The sequence below is a fragment of the Osmia lignaria genome, chromosome 2 (assembly GCF_051020975.1).
Source record: "Osmia lignaria lignaria isolate PbOS001 chromosome 2, iyOsmLign1, whole genome shotgun sequence".
NCBI lineage: Eukaryota > Metazoa > Arthropoda > Insecta > Hymenoptera > Megachilidae > Osmia > Osmia lignaria.
Window position 1 is genome coordinate 6,679,580 of NC_135033.1, and position 21,259 is coordinate 6,700,838.

Consider the following 21,259-nt stretch of genomic DNA (forward strand, 5'->3'; position numbering starts at 1 on the left):
TATTCCGCAGCCAGAAGGTCCGGGCACCTTTTTTTTACCTTATCGTTACGCAACCTTCGTCGAGTGACGGATGATCGTTGGAATTTAGATAGAAATATTTTACCTGGCTAAAAATACGTTCGTTGGGAACGTGAAACTTTTGATTTAATAGAATGCACGACGTTAATTAAAATTATCTTAAAATTTTCTCTTCGTCCGTCGAAATATTACCCCTGCTCGCGAACAATGCAGGAAGGTGATTTAAATCCAATCGGCAATAAATAATCAGCGATGATCGATGTTATAGGGTGGCAGCGAGAGCTAGCTTTCCTTCGTTATGAAAATTTACCGTTGTGTACGGGCGGATTTATCGGGGGTTGAATTTACAGGCTGCAGCTCGGCCGGGCAGCTAGCCTTTCCAAACGATAAATTTCTTGGACTTTATCCAGCCACGTTTATCCGTGTTTGTCTTACGTTTAAATTCGCCCGGTTTTCTCGCTCGACAGGGAAAGGGGTGGACACCCCTTGAGATTCTTTCCGCGGCATAGCTCGTCCTCGCTTGTGCGCTTAATTAGCCGAGAACACGTTCTGAAATCGTGTGCTTGCTTTGATCGTCTCCAGGCTCGAAGGGTAAACTTACGCGAGCAAGGTGTGCAAACCACTCTCACCCCGGTTTCATCTTCTTCTCGTCGATTCGGATCTTCAACTTCTTAACGCGGCTCGACTCGAGCAATAATGAAACGAGCTCGTTAAACCTTTCGTCCCGAGTGCTGCGCGACATATAGTCATTCTAAATTCCACAAGTTATACTATTAAAACGTAATTGAAGACAAAATTTCAGGAGGAAGATAAAATATTCACGGAATCGTAGGTACATCGAAAATTTCTCAAGGAACTGTTTTTCATTTCTCTTGGCTGATAAACGAGCGCATCGATTCGGACCACTTTGACGATTAGCTAGGCACCCGCAGCCATTTTCATCGGCAGGATAAACTCGCCTCTCCTAGACCTCCTTAGCCTTTGTTGTTAAGGCGGTTCCGCGGCCAAAGGAGAAACAAGTCGTAAGGGTGTTTCAACGACGAGCAAAGAGTCGTGGGATAGGGTTGCGCGAGGGTGGTGATGGTGGGTAAGGGTAGTTCGAGGATGAGAAACAGAGGCAGCCTTGAAAAAAAAAAAGGAAGAAAGACAAATAAAAAAAAGAAGAAAGAAAAAGAAGGACAGAGACGGCAAACGGGAAAAGAAATTCCCATTACTTCGGGGGAGACGTCTAGTACCGTTCTTCTTCATCTTCCTTGCCGATGGTGGTGCTTCTCTCCTCTGCTTCTTCTTCGTCTTTTCTGCTTCCTCCTACGGGTCCGCTACGCGGTCTCCGAACCCAAAGGGACACGAGACACGCATGTGCCGGGGTCATTCTATCGATTTCTCTGCTTCCCGCGTTAGTCACCAGGAGGCGTAACAGAAGTCGCGCTCTCGCTGCACCAGCACGCCACCCAAAACAGCCTCGCGTATCGTCGCAACCGGGTTGCCTTTTCAAGGTTAACCGACACCTATATGTATACGTATACACAAAGAAAAGAGAACACGGTTAGCACCGAAAGTGCCGGAAGTAGTATCGCCCCGTCGAGTGTTCGAAAACAACCCCCTCCGGGTACGCTTGTTTTTCTTCGTCACGTGCGTGCCGGTGAAAACGAACCCGTTCGATTTGTGATTTCGAGCGGATTCACGGGGAAAGAAAACAGTTGTGCTCGCAGTGTTTCCAGCCTTTGATCCGTGTATTTCTTTTTCATCTAAGGTGAGTAATAAAATTATAGTCTCAAGCCTAGTAACGTTCGATAGAAACGAAAATTCAAACGCGGAGTTGTCATGTTTTTTTTTTAAAGAACGCTGACAGTTCGGAGCAAAGTGCGCGACTTTCAATTCCCCGTTTTGCCGCTTTGCGACGGATCGTTCTAGCTGGCTAAGTCTGTCAAAATTGAACGATTGGATTGTATTTTATCGGACAAATAATGGTCGCAGTTAGAATCGCAACGTTGGTAGAATAAATAGCCAGGTTCTATAGGGGTGAAATGAGCTACGACGGTGATTAACCAACGGCTAATTAACGCGATCGCGTTTACCGAGCCAAGTTTTGTTTCTGCTTCCGTGAAATTCTAGAATAGTCGTATTGTCCGACGTAATTTCATGTAAATGGATAATCGATCATAGCGTCGATATCACGCGAACGTGAAACCTCCCCCTGCCGCTTTCATGCTTTTAGTTATCCACGAGATCGTGCGCGAGGGTAATGACCAGCGTTTCTTTTTTGTTACTCGCTATTTTTAATCGCCGTTAACACGGTGTAGATTAATAGATAATCAGGTGCGTGCCAGAACTAATGTTGTACATTAGCAGTAGGCAACGTCACTTTGAATTTCAGATTACTCTTATCTTACTGTTTCCTAAACCATCATTTAATTTAATTTAAACATTCTATGCCAGGTGATTTTAAAAATAACAAAAGTCAACCTGTTCAATAAGGCGTTATATTTGAAGATGATATAAATCTAATTCAAAAAGGAATTGAATTGAAAGCTAGTAAATATTTCTTTCAAGCCTTTGCCATTCGATACTATTCAATTCGACAAAGGTCGACAGTGGTATGGAACGGTGATTTAAGGGAAAAATCGTCGAATGTTAGCCTGAATGGTAGAATACAATTTATCGTTTTGACAGAGTGAATCGTTTGCCTGTAGAAACGCGATTGCTCGCGGTGAACCGGTCGGAAGAGAAGCGCGAGCGTACGCGCGGTACAACAATGCGGCTGTAGCGAGTTTTCAGAGAATTTTTCTCCCTGTTTCCGGCGCGCGATAAGCGCCCGTTATCTTTTGTCGCGCTACGATAATCCAAAGAACCGTCGTTTCAGTTCTTTAGGCAGGTCGGACTGGCAGGCACCATCGGCGATGAACTAAACGCCTGTGGCTATGTAACCAGGCAGCGTAACGTCGGCCGAGTAATTCTCGAGCTTGTTACGAGGAGCACGTCGTGGATACACAGAAGAGTATCTTCCTCGTTTTCCCTCTTTTTTACTCGTCCTCCTTCCACATTCTTTTTTCTCTCTCTCTTTGTTCCTTCTTCATCGTTGCCCATAGACTCTGCTTTTCCTTCCATTTTCTTCCCCCTTTTTTTTCCACCCGTTTCTTTTGCTCTCTGCACCAATCGCTTTGGCCGCGTCCCTTTCCGCGTAGCGTTAGGTAATTCGAAAGCAATTTGAATTGACGTACAGCCGGCAGAGGAAAGTAATTACGAGGCGATGGCGAGCGAGAAACGCAAATTCCCGACTAGCTAGACGGATCGTGTACACGTATATACCTGGCATGCGCCACGCACAGCGTGTACACGCCGTGATCTACATAACACTGTGTACACGTATACACGCGTCTCTATATTACGGTTCGCGGTTAGATTGATTAAAATTTACTATGCAAATTAGATTGCGCCTCGGAGCGGTGCAGGCGGAGCAACGTAGGAGGAAGATCCGGCTACAGCCCGCAAGCTGAAAAGATGAATCGTTATCATTAACGTTTTCAGCATCGGTAGCCAGCTGATATCGAGGTAGTTTGAACAAGAAAGCCATGGTAAATCGAAATTTCCGCTTCTTTAGAAATTCTGTATACCGAGTATTACAATAACTTGAATATTTAACAAAAAATTCTGCGTCTCATCACGCTATGGTGTTATTCAAATTTCTATGGATACAAAAAGCGATTTCCGGTTCAAAATTATTAAATAAAACCTTATATTCTGAGCTCGGAGAAAAGTCACCCCTAAGGAAGAGTTTCTGGTTATTTCTTTATATTTCTTTGCACCCCCTGTTTGTAAACGCGGTATCACTTTCCTCCGAAAATTCCATCCCGACGATCATTCTACTTTCCCGACTCTTTTCGTTCGTTTTTCTGAAATTTTCCTCTTAACGATACAATTTTTTTTCCACGGCTCCCCTGTACGGAGGCACGTAACCATCGAAGAAATTCGTCTTTCCGCTAGATCGGTCGGAAGCAGCGCGATTCGCGGCGCGGCAGAGCCGAGGGTGCGCGAGGGTGAGTTTCACCCCCGAGGCGTGTACACGCGTGGCAGGCGAATTGATCGCGTTGGGGTAGAATCATCCATCACCGAGTGACAGAGCCGAGCTTACCCCCCTCTATGAAAAGGTGCCCCTCTTCCCTTCCTGACAAGAGGAATGGACAGAGGTGGCGTAGAAGGGACGAAAGGAAGGGTAGGTGTGCGAGAGAGGGAAAATGGTGGCGCCCTCGAACGACGGGCGACGAAGCAAACAACCCCCTCAACAATACCCAACAGATCCCACGGGACGGCGTATTCTGTATTTTCTCTTTTTCCTACCTCCTTCCCTCTACTCTTCCTCTCTTCGTCATAGTTTACCCTCGTTGCCGTTTGCCGGCTTGCCTGGCGACGCTGCTGACGTTGGTTTCTCGCGAAAATCGAACCACTTAATTGCGTGATCGCCCCAGCTTTAAATTGCCACCTCTATTTATTGTGATGGGGTTGAGGAAACGGAGAGCCCGGAGTGTGTCGCACAAGTCAGGGGTGTATTATGTGTGTTAAATTTAAGAAGCCAATTATTCTCTTCGAATACGATTATTTCTAAATAAAATACGGTTTGAGAGAATAAATAAGATTTTAAGGGGTAGGTAAAGAAAAGCTTCAAAATTAGAGGTATTAATTCCATTCATTTTCATGATATTAATTAGTGTTTTGTTTTCACAGTTATTAGTTCCATTAATCAGGTGCTTGTGATTGAGTTATTCCAATATAACTTACGATGACTTTCAGGCAAGAAACTCCTCCCTATTCAGACTACTAGGGTCAATAACACACATTTCGCAGTATCACCCTTGTATGATTTATTACACTCAGCACAAAGCAATCTTCTTTTGGATTATTTCTATCCCTCGTGGAATCTTTCCAAGTTTTTACAGTTTCATTCGATAACACCTCAATAAATGCCACGATTCACTGTCTGACCCTCTGTATTGTCCAAGATCTCTCATAGATGCTAGATAGACCGATGCTGGTACGAACCAACTTCTAATCACCGCGTAGAAAATTCACGATTCAGCTAGAGCAGTGATTTGCCGATCGTTAGCTAGCGAAGCTGAACTTCTTGGTCGATGCAGTTACTCTATCCACGTCGAACGGTGCACTCTCCGTTCAGGGGTAGGTGCATCACCATCCCCTCTTCCATGAAGCTCGTTTCCTGGCATTGATGTGCTTCCTCGCTAGCACCATGGCAATTTTCTTGATCACGCGACACAAAGGGCGGAAATCAATAATACGACGCAGCTTAAATTGAAATATAACTTCCAGTCATATTCTTTACTGTTTATTGTGTAATTCGCTGAATATTCGGAATAGAATGATGCACGATTAATAGTCGCTGGCTGAGGATCTAATCGCGATAACTATTTAGACAGATACAATTTGTTATAATTTAGCCTTTTTTTAATTAATAAGAAATTAGAAAAGAATCTATGTTAGACTCTGTTCAGACTTTTTCAAAATTCTTTCTTGGAAATTATTGTATTTAAATACGACCGAACAGACTGAAATGATGATACTCTGATTCCGTGATACTTCGTCGAGTGGTATTCCTGGAGAAAAACCAGAGGAATCACTGAGGTCGCGATATTCGGAAATAGCAGTAGGGAAAAGCTCGCTCAAGAGACGGATATTCAAAACATACAGGAAAAAGAGGGAAAGGCTCTTCGCGGAGGATAATACTTTGAAAGGACCGGATGCGGATATCTCTCGGTGTATTATTGTAAACAGCAAGGGTAGTAGTACTCGCGTCTGTAAAGCGTCGTAAAGCGACCAAAGCTTTCGGCTAAAAAATTTATACAATTTTCGTCAGAGGAATTTTCCAAGAGACTGATATTCGAAAATGAATATGTGTATCCGACACAGAACGACGTATAAATTTTCTCAGTTAATACGTTGAAGGAAGACTTCATTCAACAGATGCGTTAAAGAGAAATTCAATTTGTACTACACTGTGTTCTCGGCTACCATTGTACGAGGTGCAAGAGCCGATAACAGGATACAAAAGGAAACGTGGCCTAGATTAGAATTGCACTTCGAGTAGCGTGTACACACGCGAACTCTTCCTTATTCATCCGTGTGCAAACTCTGCGCAGGCTGGAACGAGAGTTTGATACACGAGGTGAGGGAGCATTATGATCCCGTAATGGACCAATATTTGGATACGTACGATAGAACGTTACCACGATTCACGCGCGCCTCCCTTGCGGCTGTTCTGTTTGCCAGATAATAATTCAAGGATCGATACACGTCTTATCGAACTGGTTCTCGAATAAATTCAGCTCTGCAGAAACTGGTATCAAAACGATTCTCTGTTCTCTAGCAAAAATTATTTCAAACTCGAATCGTGAAATTATTACTCCTCGAGTCGATATATCTTTTAAATCAAACGAAAAGAAAAATGAAAGAGGCGTTGACATATTTGGGTCAGCTCTCCGAAGAATGGATCGGAATTAAATGCACGAAGCGTAGGGACAGTCTGCTCTTTTAATGGACGAGAATTTCTAGAGCATACGCAGCAATCTCTCTATACATAGAATATAACAGAAAGTCCACGCAATCTTTGCATCATTTTGCTATACCCATCAAGCCCCGAAAATAGAGTACACATCTCGCGAACGACACAATTTTTCAATCCTATCTACATGACAAATTCTAGCAACATACCGAAAGCCAAAGATCGATGGCTCGAACGTTTCTTTATCGCGAGAATATCTACCGTCACGGTAGGTTTATGTAGCAAAAGATTTGCTTAGGCTCCCGTGTTCCCCTAAAGTTTGCTTTAGAACGATTCCCCGTACGGTGAAGCCAGATTGGTTTTCCCTTATCTCCGTGTCTCTCGCGAACCTCTTCGCAAGTCGTTCGATAAGAACGTGGAAAGAACTCGGGTACGAAATCGATGAAATTTCTGAACGAGCTCTACCGGCAAGACTACGCGGGGATTAGTCGTGTAGAAATGAAAAAACTCGGTGCCTCGTCAGCGGATACATCGTTTCATTGCGTTCGTAGCCGGTGTAGAGTACTTTAGGTGTCTAGAGTGTCTCGATTCACCGGCTGTTCAGTCTCACGCGCTCGAGGATCCATAGAACCGTGTGTCGTTGTCATAGCCAAGTCCTCGGCCTGGATGCGTAAAGAGGTTTGCAGCTTGTCCTCCTACTCTGTTCAAACGTATCGATGCGATGCTGTATTCGCCTAAGTGTCTAACGAAACACACGGGTGTGAACAACACGCGTTGCGTGTCACTGCTTATCGATTCAGTCTTCGTGACCATAGTACAAGACACTTGATAAAAATATTGAAACATTTTGACGGTCTGTGAAAATAATGAAAATTAATGAAAGCTATCAGATATAATTGTATAAAAAATCTATTAGAAAATTCAAAATAGACAAACGATTAAGGGAAAATCTTCCAACTTGGGGGTGTCATAAACAAAAACAAAAGGGCATACTATCGAAGGTATCCTCGCGACAAAGGATTTTAGGCAACGGGAATTCTTATTCTAACTCTCACCGTTAACGGTGCGATCAGAATAAAGAATTGATATTATTAGTAATTTTCACCAGTAAACCTCACTTATCCGTTCGATTATCTTTACAAATCTTCCATTAGGTATAAAATGAAACTTGTAAAATTGCAAAAATTAAAGCAGCTGTGCTGGTAGAGTATAATGCACAAATGGTCGCACGCGACTGTTAAGATATTCGTGAAAGTAAGAGGGGTAGTACCGAATTTTACGAGACCCTTTCCGCATTATCTAATATCGTAAACTATCCCGAACGACCATTACCAGATACTTAAGTTGGTAAACGAAGCAAAGCAGCGGCTCGTGCCTTCTTTTATCGAGTCCCCCGGAAACGGTGCCACCCTCGGACGCGCAACGGGTGGCGCCGTTAATTCGTTATATACGTCGTAACCAGGTCGAAGGATGTACGAAGATGAGCGACGGTGGTCGGCGACAACCCCAGCTCGTACGAACGCGACAAGTGGCTTTTGGGGTGCGAGTTTTACGAGCGTTTAACCGCCGATTTATCGGTCGTTGAAAGAACGAGACGCGTCCTAGACGGCAGACCTGTCTGTCGCGGTCTGTTCGCTCGCGTCAAGCCTCGCCACGTGACACGGCTAGACGCTCGATTCGAAGATTTATCGCTTCCGATTTTCAAACGAGCCCCCGTTACTCATTCCTCCCGCGTCCGCTTCCACGAAGCTGCTGTCCCCGCACACGACACGGAGATTTTCTTATTACCGTCCCGTGCGAGTGTCGCGGGACGGGTCAACATCCGTTCACCTCATCCGCTCCTCGGGATTCCTATCTTTCTTAGTCATCTTTCACGGTAGCGTTCCATAAAAATGAGCCTGTATGAAACAAAGAAATCCATACGATGCAGTGAACGATTGCTATCCGTTGAAATTATCGGAGAATTTGTTCGTTGTTCGATCAATTAGCCATTACTATTAGGTGCCATTTTCAACTTAAGAATCAGATTTAAATAAACGAAAATTTTCTTTCTTTTTTTATTTGAATATTACATCTTCTAAATCTTCCAATAGGACATTAGAAAATTATTAGAAAACACAAATCACCCATTAAAATCTTTCCAAACCGAACAAACGTTTTTATAATTTCTCCCGTGTCAGGAAGTCAAGCATCTCGTTGATATATCATTACAAACGTTCTCCGCGTCGATTCGTAGCTAGAAATCAAATCGAACACGACAAAGTTGGATGCCTAAACGGGTCGAACACGCGAGAGCGATATCGAGGAAATAGTTGGCGGAGAATTTGGAATTCCAAACGGTCGAGCTCTCCAGTTCGTACCGAGTGCTTCTGTCTAGCGCACACTGGATGTGTTCTGCCTGCACGAGAACACTTCGATCGCTGGCCACGGTGCTCTGCAACGGACAATTATCGGTAGATCCGTGAGCTGGAATAAATTTCCACCTACGGAGTCCTGTGCGACTCGTAGGAAACGATCAGTTCCATGAATTTCGTCGAGCCACCAACGGACGCGTGAATTAAGATGTACGGAGTGTCGCAAGCACAGTGTCGGCGAACCGTCCTGCTAAGTGGTCATTTTATAATATTCTAACGGGACGAGAGTGTCAAAGCTGTCGGTGTTTACTGTGACAACCACGGGACACTACCGTTACGCTCTGACCGAAACGCTTTCACGCTTGTCCAAGAATTTCCCAATGGAAATCAGATTTTCACACAAATTATTAAGCCTTTCCGATCACGTACTTCTAAGATTCGAAGAATCGCTCTCGCAGAGTGTTTCTAATAAAGTTAATTCGTGTTTGATCGACGTGACGACGGTTGTTCTTAAGATAGAAATTTGTCAATTAAGTAATTAAGGGATTTTTGAAAGAGATTGAATAATTTTATTTAATAAATCATATGAATTATAATAGAAGTTCTTTTATTACATTTTCTTATTAAAATTCTAATTTTAATATTCCTCCGCGTTCTGAACGGAGCATCGGAGTAGAAATCTCACACAGTCATTTCTGTGGATGACAACGACGTGACTCCTCCAATCAAGCGTTCATAAAAGAACTTCTGTGCGACACTGTATCAGCAGGCTTTGGGGTCCTCGATGTCCAGCACAGGATGACGTAAACGCTTGTTGATACGTCGCTAAATAACCGATCAGATAATTTTCATCGCTTCCATCGAATCTGTCAGAGCCCGGTTGTGCAGGCTGCGCGTGGGAGAACCGTACGGTGGGTCGCTGGGTCGGCCATTGGTATGAAGACGTAATTGGACCGGTTGACAGTTTCCGAGCATTCATTTGACGTATGACATGATTCAGAAGCGTCCAGCCGTTGTCACATCTTCAATTGCCTTCTCCGTCATAAGCAATCATCGTCCTGCGACTCGCGAGAATCGTATCGCCTCGCTTTTGTCCGACTAGCAACACGATTTCCTTTCTTATCTCTTGCGTATATATACCGTGTTACGTTTCTCCTCGACCGTTCTCAGAGCTTTCGAAACGGAAGTTTCCGCGTGATAACGTTTTCTTCGGAACACTGCTGCGTTTCATGGAGAATAAAATTATTATTGTAAGTTAAAGAGTTCTAGGAAACGATTGTTTAGGAGTTATTTTTAAAAAGAGCTGAGAATGTGGGACATTTCTGTAGATAACTCTTTGAATCCTCAAACGGCGGACCATGGAGAGAGCCTCAATTTTATATTCCATATTATTTTCATTTTCAAAATTTTATACTATTCCTTTAAATATTTAGTATTCTTGTATATGTTTCTTAAGTTTGGGTCTAAATTGACCCAGGCTCCGTTCTTCAAGGATTATACTTAGCACTTTCGGTCACGTTAGACCCGTCATAGCCATTCGAAGTTTAATAATTCTTGACCGGCGAATTTCTTTCCTCACGATATCGGATTCCGGATTGAATCGTTCTCGCATGGAACAGCCGGAGGTAATGCACGATCCGCTTCAGCAAGTTTTCTGGGATAATATTTGGCCGGAGGAAAGCCCTTAATAATAGAGCTACGATACGGTTGGTATCCGAGGGCAAGATACAAGAAGTTAATCGTTGCATTCGCAGAGTCGAAGGAAAGGATGAAAGAGAAAGAGTGCAGCTTTCCATCGAGACAGTGATTATGTTAATCGTTATGCCGGTTCCAGGTATTGATAACGGTATATTGCGACAGCCAGCACGAGATCGTGCACCTTGCAGCAGATTATACCTGGCTAACTCGACGGTAAATAGAAACCTTACGCGATAACGAGCGCAACGTTTCGTCGGCGAGCTTCCATCGCATCAGGTGAATTATCAGCCTGGATGGTATGCTATTCGGTGTACTAAATGTGTCCGACCGTGCTTCCAAGACGTCGTGGAACCTGTTTATCGAACCGTTTAGTTGGAAGCGGTATTCTTGCCAAGTATTAATTGTAATTATAGACCCGGCGCTAATTGCACGTTATTAGATAGCCGAGTAGCTGGCAAACAGAGACCACAGTTTGCTGCGAGTAACCCGTCTCACTTCTCACGTGTTAACGCGACACATCCAGGCTACGAGTTGCTGGAACTTCCTTGCTACGACGAAACTTACTTGCCTCGACGTGAATAGAGAATTTCTGTTCCGATGCTTTCAAGTGATAAATTAATGTAGCGGGAACGAGTTCTTCGACGCGCTATCCCATGTGCAATGATTTAATCAGTAAGTATATTTCTGTCTGGGAAAGTTAACGCGTTCAACCTTTCCGATTCAACGTCGATTGATTGACACGCGTGTATTTTATTTTTAATTACGCTTAGCTTGCTCACGATATCGAAATATAATAAATTCTGGCTCCATTATTTTATCGTTTCTACACTGATAAGGACTGTCGAAATGACAGGAACGAACCGATAGACGCTGTAAAGTCACTTTTCGCCCATCCATTACTTTGAGAAACAACGTCATCAGGATAGAATTTCCAGAAACATTTTACCTTCGTACGTGTTTTGAAAACACGTCGGTAGAATGTCAGGATTTGTTGATTTTAAATGTACACGTGTTCACGGTGGAACATGGACGCGGAGGGTTTGCACCTTATCAGTTCGGACGGGTCGTTCGTGCGAGAGAACATCGAAATATTGTGCATCGAGTCGTGTTCGAGATCGTATCCCGCCACCGGCGAAGAATATAACGAGTCCTGTCGACCCGGCTGGAAATTACATTTTCGTTTCGAAATCCGATGGCGTTTCGAGTTTACCGTCGCGTCGATGTGTCCGCGATACGTATTGCATAATTGCACCCACCCCTCCTTCCCGTCCCGTGTATTCATATTCATAGAAACCGGCTGTTATTGGATTTTTCGATTGATTCGAGCCCGTCCACTCGATAACTATCCTCCACCGGTGTAATTTCATCGATTTTTTCCTGTCATAATCATCGATCGGTCCACTGTACCTTTCGAAACGAGCTTCGCTGTAATGCTGATTTATCTTTGCGTTGATATTCAATTTCATCGAGGATTAATCAAAATTTTCGATTCAATTACCGTACGGGTAGGAACAACTTAATATCGGTGGAGAATAAATAAATTTCTTGTCGATTATTCGTATTGAATCGATAATACGCGTTCATAGTAGAATGAGAAGAGCGTAGAACCGTGGAGCTGGCACGGAAAAGGGGATTACGAGATATAACTCGATTACAGAACCTCGAGTATCCTTTATATTTCACTAGCGTGTTTTCTTTTTCCTCCACTGAAGTACGCTTGCGACGGGGTTAATTTTCTACCCTCTCCTCTCCCTCCCACCGCGATTTCCTGTTCTCGCTTCTCTCTGTTTCTCGATTCTCGCGATTTTTACCCCCCACTTGCCAGCGTATACAGAATGCGCGACCGATAAATGCAAGATGAAGATATTATCTCAAATAGCCGAGCTTATTGTGTTCGTGAAAGAACTGAAACGCGGATACCGGTATTTTAAATAAAATAGTGTTTTATACAACTTTTCGTACGAGAGAACGAATTTCCCTTCTTCTTTATTTAATTCTCGAACGGCGGACCAGGGAGAGAGCCCCGATTTTAATTTTTCGCAAAATTTAACAAGTTATTACTCAATCAAAGATTTCAATTGAGATAAAGAGTTCACGTTCGAATCGATCGCTTCCCGATTGAGCACCGCTGCAACAAATCAGCATAACAAAAGAGTAGAGAAGGAACAATCGTAGGGCTTTGGCAGCGGTGTACGTTGCAGTTCGCTGGCAAAAGGGTGTGCGTGTGGCCAGCGAAATCTGTCACCCGGATGTCAATCAATATTTCGAGGGGTTCCAGACCGCCCCCTAACCCCCTTTCCTGGCTTTCCCTTATTCGAAACCCTCGTGACGGTGGCTGGCACTCTCCTAAAGCGTTCTGCCACGTAGATCAACGGAGCGAATCCGGTCGGTCGTGTAGCGACGTGTTCACGTTCGTCTCGCGAGCCCCAACGCGGTGATTAATTTCCACTAGGAAATTAATCAGACGGAAAGAATTTGTCGCGCGTGGACACGACGCGCAATGATCCAGCGACAGATGGTAAGACAGGGTTGGATTAGAACGTTGGCTTCCTTAATTTACGACATCCACCCACGACCACCCATTTGCTCTGTTTCATAAATCACTGCTCGCCTCGCACGAATATCGAGTTGACACTGGTTTATTTGTTATTTACACTCGCGGTACTATAACGGTACGGGTAGATGAGTTTATTTAGCCATTCTCGAAAGCAACCGCGACAGTGGTTAATGATTTCTTACTAGAAAATCTGTCGATCCTTGTTTTGTGATTTACTCCTAATTATTTAACAGCCAACGGAGACAATGTAAAAAGAAGAATTTGCAAAAATTTATAGAATTGTTAAGCCGTAAGAAGAAGAACAGATTCTCCAAGACGTCTCGAAGAAGTCGTACATCCTTTCCGCTTAATTTGTCTCCGTTAAAGATCGATTTCGCCCGGTTGCTCGTCCCGTTGGCCTCGAACGATAATCTTCCGGTACGCTAGCCCGCGTCTCGTAAACAGACTGTTTAAACGATCGACTAACAATCGTCGATCGATCGGACAAGGCGAAGCACTCGAGCGGGAGCGTGCACCGAATAATTGCGACACAGATGTTACGGGCGTTCCTGGCGAAGAAGCGAAAGCGAGGCTCGAAGAAAGGGCGAAAGGGGATTGGTCGGGGAGCGTAGTCGGTAATTCACGAATTATATACATATAAGCTGAGAGGAACCCTAGGCGTGACGTCAAACCCACCCCGGCAACCCCTCGTCGTCGTCATATAACCGTTAACGTTATCTGTGCTGCGGAATATTGCACGGGGGTTGGGGCGCCCGGGATAGGCGGTTCCGCCGGCATACAGGAACCCGTACATCGTGCATGTCCCTCAAAATAGAGTTACAAACTGTAACTACGTTTCGGTGCATTAATGCCGCGTGGGGGTTGCCACGGGTCCCGATATGCCTTCGTCGGAATTCGCGGGGGTCGAATCGATCGCGGTTACATCGCTTTTCACCAGGGGGATGAAGCTAGCGTTAAGCTCGAAAGAACCGTAGGCTGGATCAGTAGATCGTCGTTTCATGAGCCACTTTAAAATTTAAATCGACCTTTCGCTAGCATCCAGGAAAATCCTGCATACCGGTGTGCGTATATTACTTTGTCCCTTTGGCGAACCATGGCCGCGGCAAGACAAAACACTAGACAAGAGCACAAAGTTACGACTGCAGATCGGCTTCCATTTTGTCCTTTGCAATCTGTGATTTATGCAATATTCCTTCTTCAAATCCCTCGGCTACTTCTCCGTTCTCTTTCACCGCTGTTTTACCGGTCTCGATCTTCTTTCTGTAATGGATATCGCGTTTATCAACGATTCCTGAGAATTATTGTTTCATTCTGCGAGAACATTATTTAATGGCCAATGAATGCGTTAGTTAATTTAGTTTATTTGTTGTATTATACGTGGAACGGTGATTTGATCATTCTGTACATTTCTCTTCCCTAGATTGCCTATTTCATTTCCATAGATATTTCTTTGGGATGGAATCCAAGCAATAAAATTTTCTTCCCGGAAGTTCAGACACAAATTGTTGCCGAATAAAGTATACTTACAATTCCGCTATGCAAATATACCGAGCGAAACGTTATCCTATATTCGAAGTACATTTTAATTTATATGAGGTAATTTCTGACGAATAATTAACGACTGAATTACACGATTAAGGAAAGTTTCCCGGGGCGAACCAGCCGGAAATAAATATTCAAACAGCTATTTTGAAACATTAATGAACTCGTATCTTTAAGAAGTTCACAGGGGTACGCAGATGAATATTTATTTTGAATTTTCGCAATTTCATTCGAAGTCTGCTTCAAAAGTTTACGAGGGGTGGATTGTTCTCGTCGTAGTCATTGTTGTAATTTAAAGCAAGTCAAGTGATATTTCGTGAAAAACTGCAAAGCCATTTTATTATAGACCGTGAACAGATGCCAAAAGATCGGTTCAGCTTAGTTCGCCGTTTCGGCCCACTTTTCCGCAACGTTCGTGCAGAGTTTGTGTTACCATTCTCTCGTGTAAGAGGATTAAGATATTACTCGAGCGTGGCGGCGAGCAAGCGTCATGAAAACACGGGCTTTAACACGCTTTATTCGCTTCGTGAAAATTCACGTCTGAAAGTGCAACCCCATCCTTGCGCCCCTACTCGTGTCTGAGGGTTTACGCCACGCGGAAAGAGGGTTGGCGAGCATAAAATCGCTCGTGTACACGCGCGTGCATACACCTACTTGCCTATACTCCTTCCTTCCTTCCTTCTTTCTTTCTTTTCCTTTCTGACTTCTCGAAACGGATTTCCGCCTCGTACGTCGCGCATTTATCGAAAATGTTTCTTCCGAGTTTGCGCGGGAATAGTCAGATTTCGGGATTTAGAGGATGGTACGAGGGAAACGCTTTTAAGAGATATGAAATGAGTTCTTTCTTTTTATCTTAAAAGTGAGAGGTTATTCTTTAGGATTTATGTAGCCGACATACGTGCAAGAGAATCTAACAGCCGGATTTCGAGCATGAATGCTCCGGATTGAACGTGAATTCTTTTTGAGATCAACTAATACATATACAAAAAATTCATGTAAATTATTTTATTTAACTCTTGAACAGAGGAATCTGAGTCAATCAAGATCTAAACTTACAAGTCATAGGTACTTATGCAAGGATATTAACCTAAAGTTAAATGTATAATTTTTAAACTGGCCTCTCTCCATGGTCCGCTGTTCGGGGGTTAAATTACAATATACACTTTTTCGATTTCAACACCGCGTATCAATAAATCTCTATGACATTTTCTTGAAATAAAATCCAGGAAAGAAATCTCGGTATTTCTAACACAAAATTATGTACATCTACTGCAAAATGTGTTCATCGTACTATCGTGACCGGAATTTCGCAAGTCTTTAACAATGTTCACCCTACGATCTGCATTCCATGAAAGAGGAAGTAACGGATAGATAGGGAGTAGCTAGGAAACGATCCCACGAACGCGATTCCGTAGAAATGTACGGCAACAAAATCGTACGGTGCAGCATGTACATTCGAGAAATGAAACTATGTTGCATTCGAACCGGTAGCAAGCGAGTCGAGTGGCGTTCCGTTTATCCATCGGCGCTCTTCCCGTGGATGCATTAAATTCCCACACCGATACGCGTCTTCGTGGAAGCAACGCCGTTACAGGACGCCACGTACGACGACATCCACGACAGCGACGACGACGACGACGACGACGACGTCGTCGACAAGGATGGCGGCGGTGCTTTGAGGGCGTGGAGTGCCGCACTCGACGTGTCATACGGCGCCCTCCAACACTGGCGTAGTGCTGTCTTGAATTATTTGGACCGTTCTTTGGCTACGTTTTCGCGTGACACTAAAAGTCGTAGTTTTTCCTATCGTGACACCGTGACATTTTTTCAAATTGTTTTCACATTGTTTAACGTCATGCCTTTATGTGACATCAAATATTATGAATTTTCGCTGTCACGACACTGTGACATTCTTATCAGAAAAAAATTTTATATTAGTTGAAACATGAATTCTAGTTTGATCTTCTAAAATGTCATTTCCTTTAATCTGCAAATCTTCCGGCCGAAAAGTAATGTTGCTTTGAAGTAATTGAAAAGACTTTAATAATGGAAGACTAATATCCAAAATCTAAACAAATAATTTGAAATTTAGAAAATGAAATTGAAAAGAAATTCAAAATTAAACTTAAACTAACATTATTTCAGTAAGGGTTCATTTCCACGCAAGACCTCGTCGTGAATTTTCGCTATCGACCCCCAGTAGCTCGTCTAGAATTCATAGATCCAAGCTATATAGAATTTCAATTTCGACGTGGAGGAGCTACGCCAATGGCAAGCTAGCCGGCAATAGCGCGTGGCGGCGTCGACGATAGGGGTGGTTCTCCCCTCTACCTCTTCTTTCCACCACCACCATCTTTTCTTTCCTTAGCACCGCCACCCTTGGCTGCTGCCCCCGGTGAGCCCGGCACAGGGCAGAGTCGTACTACTTTGATCGCCACTCAAACATTTTCGCTACCCACACCCCTCGGCAGCCTGTTTTGCCGGGGTGCTGCTAGCTTCTGCTGTTGCTGGGCTGGCTGCAACGGGGAACAGGGGGGGATTGGCTCGCTGCGCGTTGCTTGCCACCAACTAATTACAGTGTGGATCAAAGAATTCATCGACGCGGCCGTCGAGCCCCGACGCGGCTTCCACCGTGTACGTGCGTGCGTGCGGGGGTGACGTGCATGCGCCCGATGCCGGAGGAGAAGAATGATGCAAGAAGGGCGCGAAAGGGTGAGAGCCAACGGGAGAGAGCCGGTAGCCCCTTGCACCCTGCCTGCAAACCTTGTACGTTCCTTCTCTGCGTACATATGACGTTACGACTTTGTGTCTGAGTATTTCTGGACACGTTACTGCAAACGGGGCTATATAATTCCCTGTCACACTCTTATACGATAGGCAATATTTGGTATAGGTTTCAATTCTACGAGGGTCAGTCGATAAGTAAGTCACCTCAATTAACAGAAATAAGAATACAATGCAAAAATGTATCGTAACGGGGAACTATTCGTGGCCGATTTCTTAGCACCATTTTAACGTTGCTTCTTCCACTTCATTATCTCTTCTAAAATGATTATCAGTCGAATTTTTCTTCATTTGACCAAACACATTAAAATCGCATGACATCAAATTGGATTAAAGGTGGATCCTTTAGGCAAAAATTCAGCCAGTTTTGGAGTAATTACTTATTGAGTTACCTTAGTAGAAGTATATTCATATTTCTTATATTTTATTTATAAAAACATACTCGGATTTAAAAGAAAGGATTATACAATGCTTTATTCGTCCAATTGATACAAATTAAAAAAATAATTAATGCACCAGGTTCTGCATACAGAACACGGTGTACTTGGTTTCGTTGATAGGAACACCGGAAATTGCGAGGTCGGTAAACATCAGATTAGGTCAGTCCACGGTATAATCGTTTGGTAGCTGAGAAAATAAAGATCCTCAGCTCGTGGAAACGCTTTTTTATTCCGCTTGCTCCAGATTCATCTCTCCCTACTGCATTGGCGTGCAATTAACAATGGCTGCGTATAATCCGTCGGCTGAGCCGACGCAGGGACCGACACTACAGCCTCTCGTAATAAATAATCCGGTTCGCGATAACAACTGGAAACTGTTTGCGGTAACATCGCTTTGTGCCGCGGGTCGTTTGAAAAACGCGCTTGTAAATTGCCCGAGTGGGCCGCGGGCTTCGTTCTGTACACAGCGAACCGTTACGTTGTTTTTCATTAATTCTAGAATAAAAGCCAGACTTTTTAAATTTACTCTTCAACGATGCGACTCCTCGTTTTTTCGCGTCCGGATCGCAGAAATCTGTACGTTCGACGTTTCGCCCAACAGAAAACGAAGGCAGTGGCTAAATGAATACTCGATCAGTCGAATGATTTATTCACTCGCGCAGATGTCCGTTCGTCGGCCTCGAACGCGACGGGGAGAAGAGCTACCGTCGCGGTATCGATGCCGCGTAATCAATTTGTATAACCAAACACAAACTGTGCGCGTTGCTTTTTCTCCATTTTCTTGTTTCTCTTCTTTTTTCCCCATCCGTTCGTAACTTCGAGTTTCACGATGACATCGACGAGACTGGAGTGCGATAGACACTCTGTGTACGGGGGGTGACTTTTCAAACTTTTCTGATACTATTCGAACGTACACCTTTTCAGGTGCGAGAACAATTGTTTCGAGAGCCAGCCAACCGATGAAAATGTTGGTTAGTTTCTGCTACGTAGGCTCGGGAGCTCATTTGCCAGCGGCTGAACGAGACCCAGACCCGATGCTTCAGATGCTGCTTCAGCAATTTTCACGTTCGCTAGCAATTGGGTACATAGACGGGTTGGAAATTCCGTTTGCGCATTAGTGGCACGCGAAACAGATGCTGTGTGCCGGGTGCAAACCGGCGACGACGATCCTGCCTTCCCGTGGAATCGTTTACGCCGTGACAGCTGTCGAGACGGCTCGAACGAAATTAACAAGTTGGACGAAAATTGGACGTGTTAACTCGTTGCGCTGCGACTGTCAACTTGGCTCACGTTCCAGGGATTAAATGTTCCAACGGGTTGCAGGAAGTGTCTGTTTCTCAGTGGGTTTAACTGAAAGTGTCTCGCATGCGCAAGATGAATGGAGAAAATTTGGGATGGGTACTGATTCATCAACTCGATTCAATATTTCAACTGGACTTCGTATCTTAAACTCTCATCTTTTGCTCTTATTGAAATAATTTTCTCAGTTCATAATCGTTTCTATATTTTCACACGACCCTCTATCACGCACCAAAAAATGATCCAAAGATTCGAAGATCGAATTTAACCTGTGACCAACGATTCTCCGCATAGAACTTCTTACAATCTTTCTCACGAACGTCTGAGAGATGTCATTTTCAGCTGGATAGCGCGAGCAGGGGGTGAAAGGTTCGAAAAAAAGGGGAGCAAAAAAGAGGCGTCGTTGGTGACAGGCGACGAACAAGGGAACACATAGAAAATACACTTTTTTCTTTCCTCGGTATCTTAGTTAGATACACTTGCTACAACCTCGCTCGTTTCGACCTCGTCTGATCGACGACCCTTGTAACCGTCCCTTGAACAGAAGCGCGGACCTCAGAGAGAATCTTCGAATCCAGGAGCAACGAAGCGAATATATTCTCTCTGACGGAAAATTGTGTCTCTGGATATCTTTGAGTCGTCTCGTTGTACTTGCGGTCTAATTCGACCGTGACGAGAGGGTATTTCGTATCAGAAGAGAGTACTCGAAGATCAACGTGTCTCTGAAAGTAGATCACCGATGTTGACCGGTAAAATTCGTTGAAGCCTGTTTGAGGATGTTTGTAGCACGCTGACCCTTCGTGTTCGACTATGCGTGCGTTGTGTCATCGTGCTCGACGATCTTTCGTTGACAGAGGGGCTTTTGGTCAGGTTCGCGCAGCTCTTCGTTCATCTCGTTGTTCGCTATGACCGTGGAACGCGAATCAAAGGAAGAACGAGCGACGACAAGCGGCGGGTGAAAGGGAGAAAAACACAGAGGGCTGGGGAACATTTTCATCCATCCACGCACGCGGAACGTCCACCGTCCAATTGCAGGAAGAGAGAGCGGAGGCTGGATAGTCGACGAGGCTCGGGGACCGAAATCGTAATTGGATTCGAAGAGGAGAAAGGCGAAGCGCGATAGAGGCAACCAACAGATGGATAGAGAACGAACGGAAGGGAGTGGATGCTCTTCGGCTTCATTGGCCGACCCCGGCGATGTCACAAAGTATAATACGAACTAATTACCCCGTCGTCGGCAAAGCTGTACTCGACTACCACTCCGGGGACAATGAGTGGCCACTTCCGCAATGTTTTCTGCATACGCGGCATCGAAAGCAAAGGCACGGCCGCGAAAGAAACGCGTACGATGGCGGAAGGGTGGGAAGCGAGAGGAACCAACCTCGAGTCTACGTGGATAGAGGAGGAGCTGGAACGCAGAAGAGGATGCTGTAGCGAAAACGTGGGCGGCAACGGTTGAACGACAAAGAGGGAAAGGAGGAAGAAGAGCTTCTTTTTGGTTGATTAGCCCCCGCGACATGGAAGACGGCAAGCCGAGCGGAGTACACCTATCCTGACGCGGTCGTCACAAAGCCGCGACTCTCTCGTAAAGGCATAAATCAAAGCAGGTACCATCCAGCCTGGTACGATGACCATCGTGCGAATCTTGCCGGGGAAAAATACTCGGTAATTAGCCCCTTAAGCATCCTATCCTCCCGTTTCCATCATCTATCTTCTCTTAGCAGCGGCAAGTAGCAGCCCTCCCCCTCTTTTGTCGAACATACAGCCAACGTTCGACCGCATTATCGTTGCGTTCGCAACGCGTGGGTGGAGAGTCCGGACCTATTTCCCTCCCCCACGGGATCACTCGTCTCACCCCTCGCCACGCGGCGGACCAAGCACCGTGTCACATCTCCATCCTCGACGCCATACGCGCTCCCGTTTGGTCCCCTTAGCTTATACCGTACATATATACCGTACCGCGTACGCTGATGGAGAACACGAACGAGGCGACGAGGGGACAGGCGGGGGCGTGTAGCCGTGGAAACTTCAAAGCTCCCGAAACGATTGTTCGGCA

The 21,259-nt window shown here is 44.7% G+C and overlaps 1 protein-coding gene across 1 annotated transcript in view; it reads left to right on the forward strand.

Annotated features, from left to right (window-relative positions):
* The first annotated feature begins 1,490 nt into the window (after positions 1–1,490).
* fz2 (frizzled 2) overlaps positions 1,491–21,259 on the forward strand; it is a 98,136-nt gene continuing 78,367 nt past the window's right edge. Inside the window, exon 1 of the mRNA XM_034330281.2 lies at positions 1,491–1,771. The gene's annotated coding sequence lies outside the window, so the exon portion shown is untranslated. The remainder of the gene's footprint in view (positions 1,772–21,259) is intronic.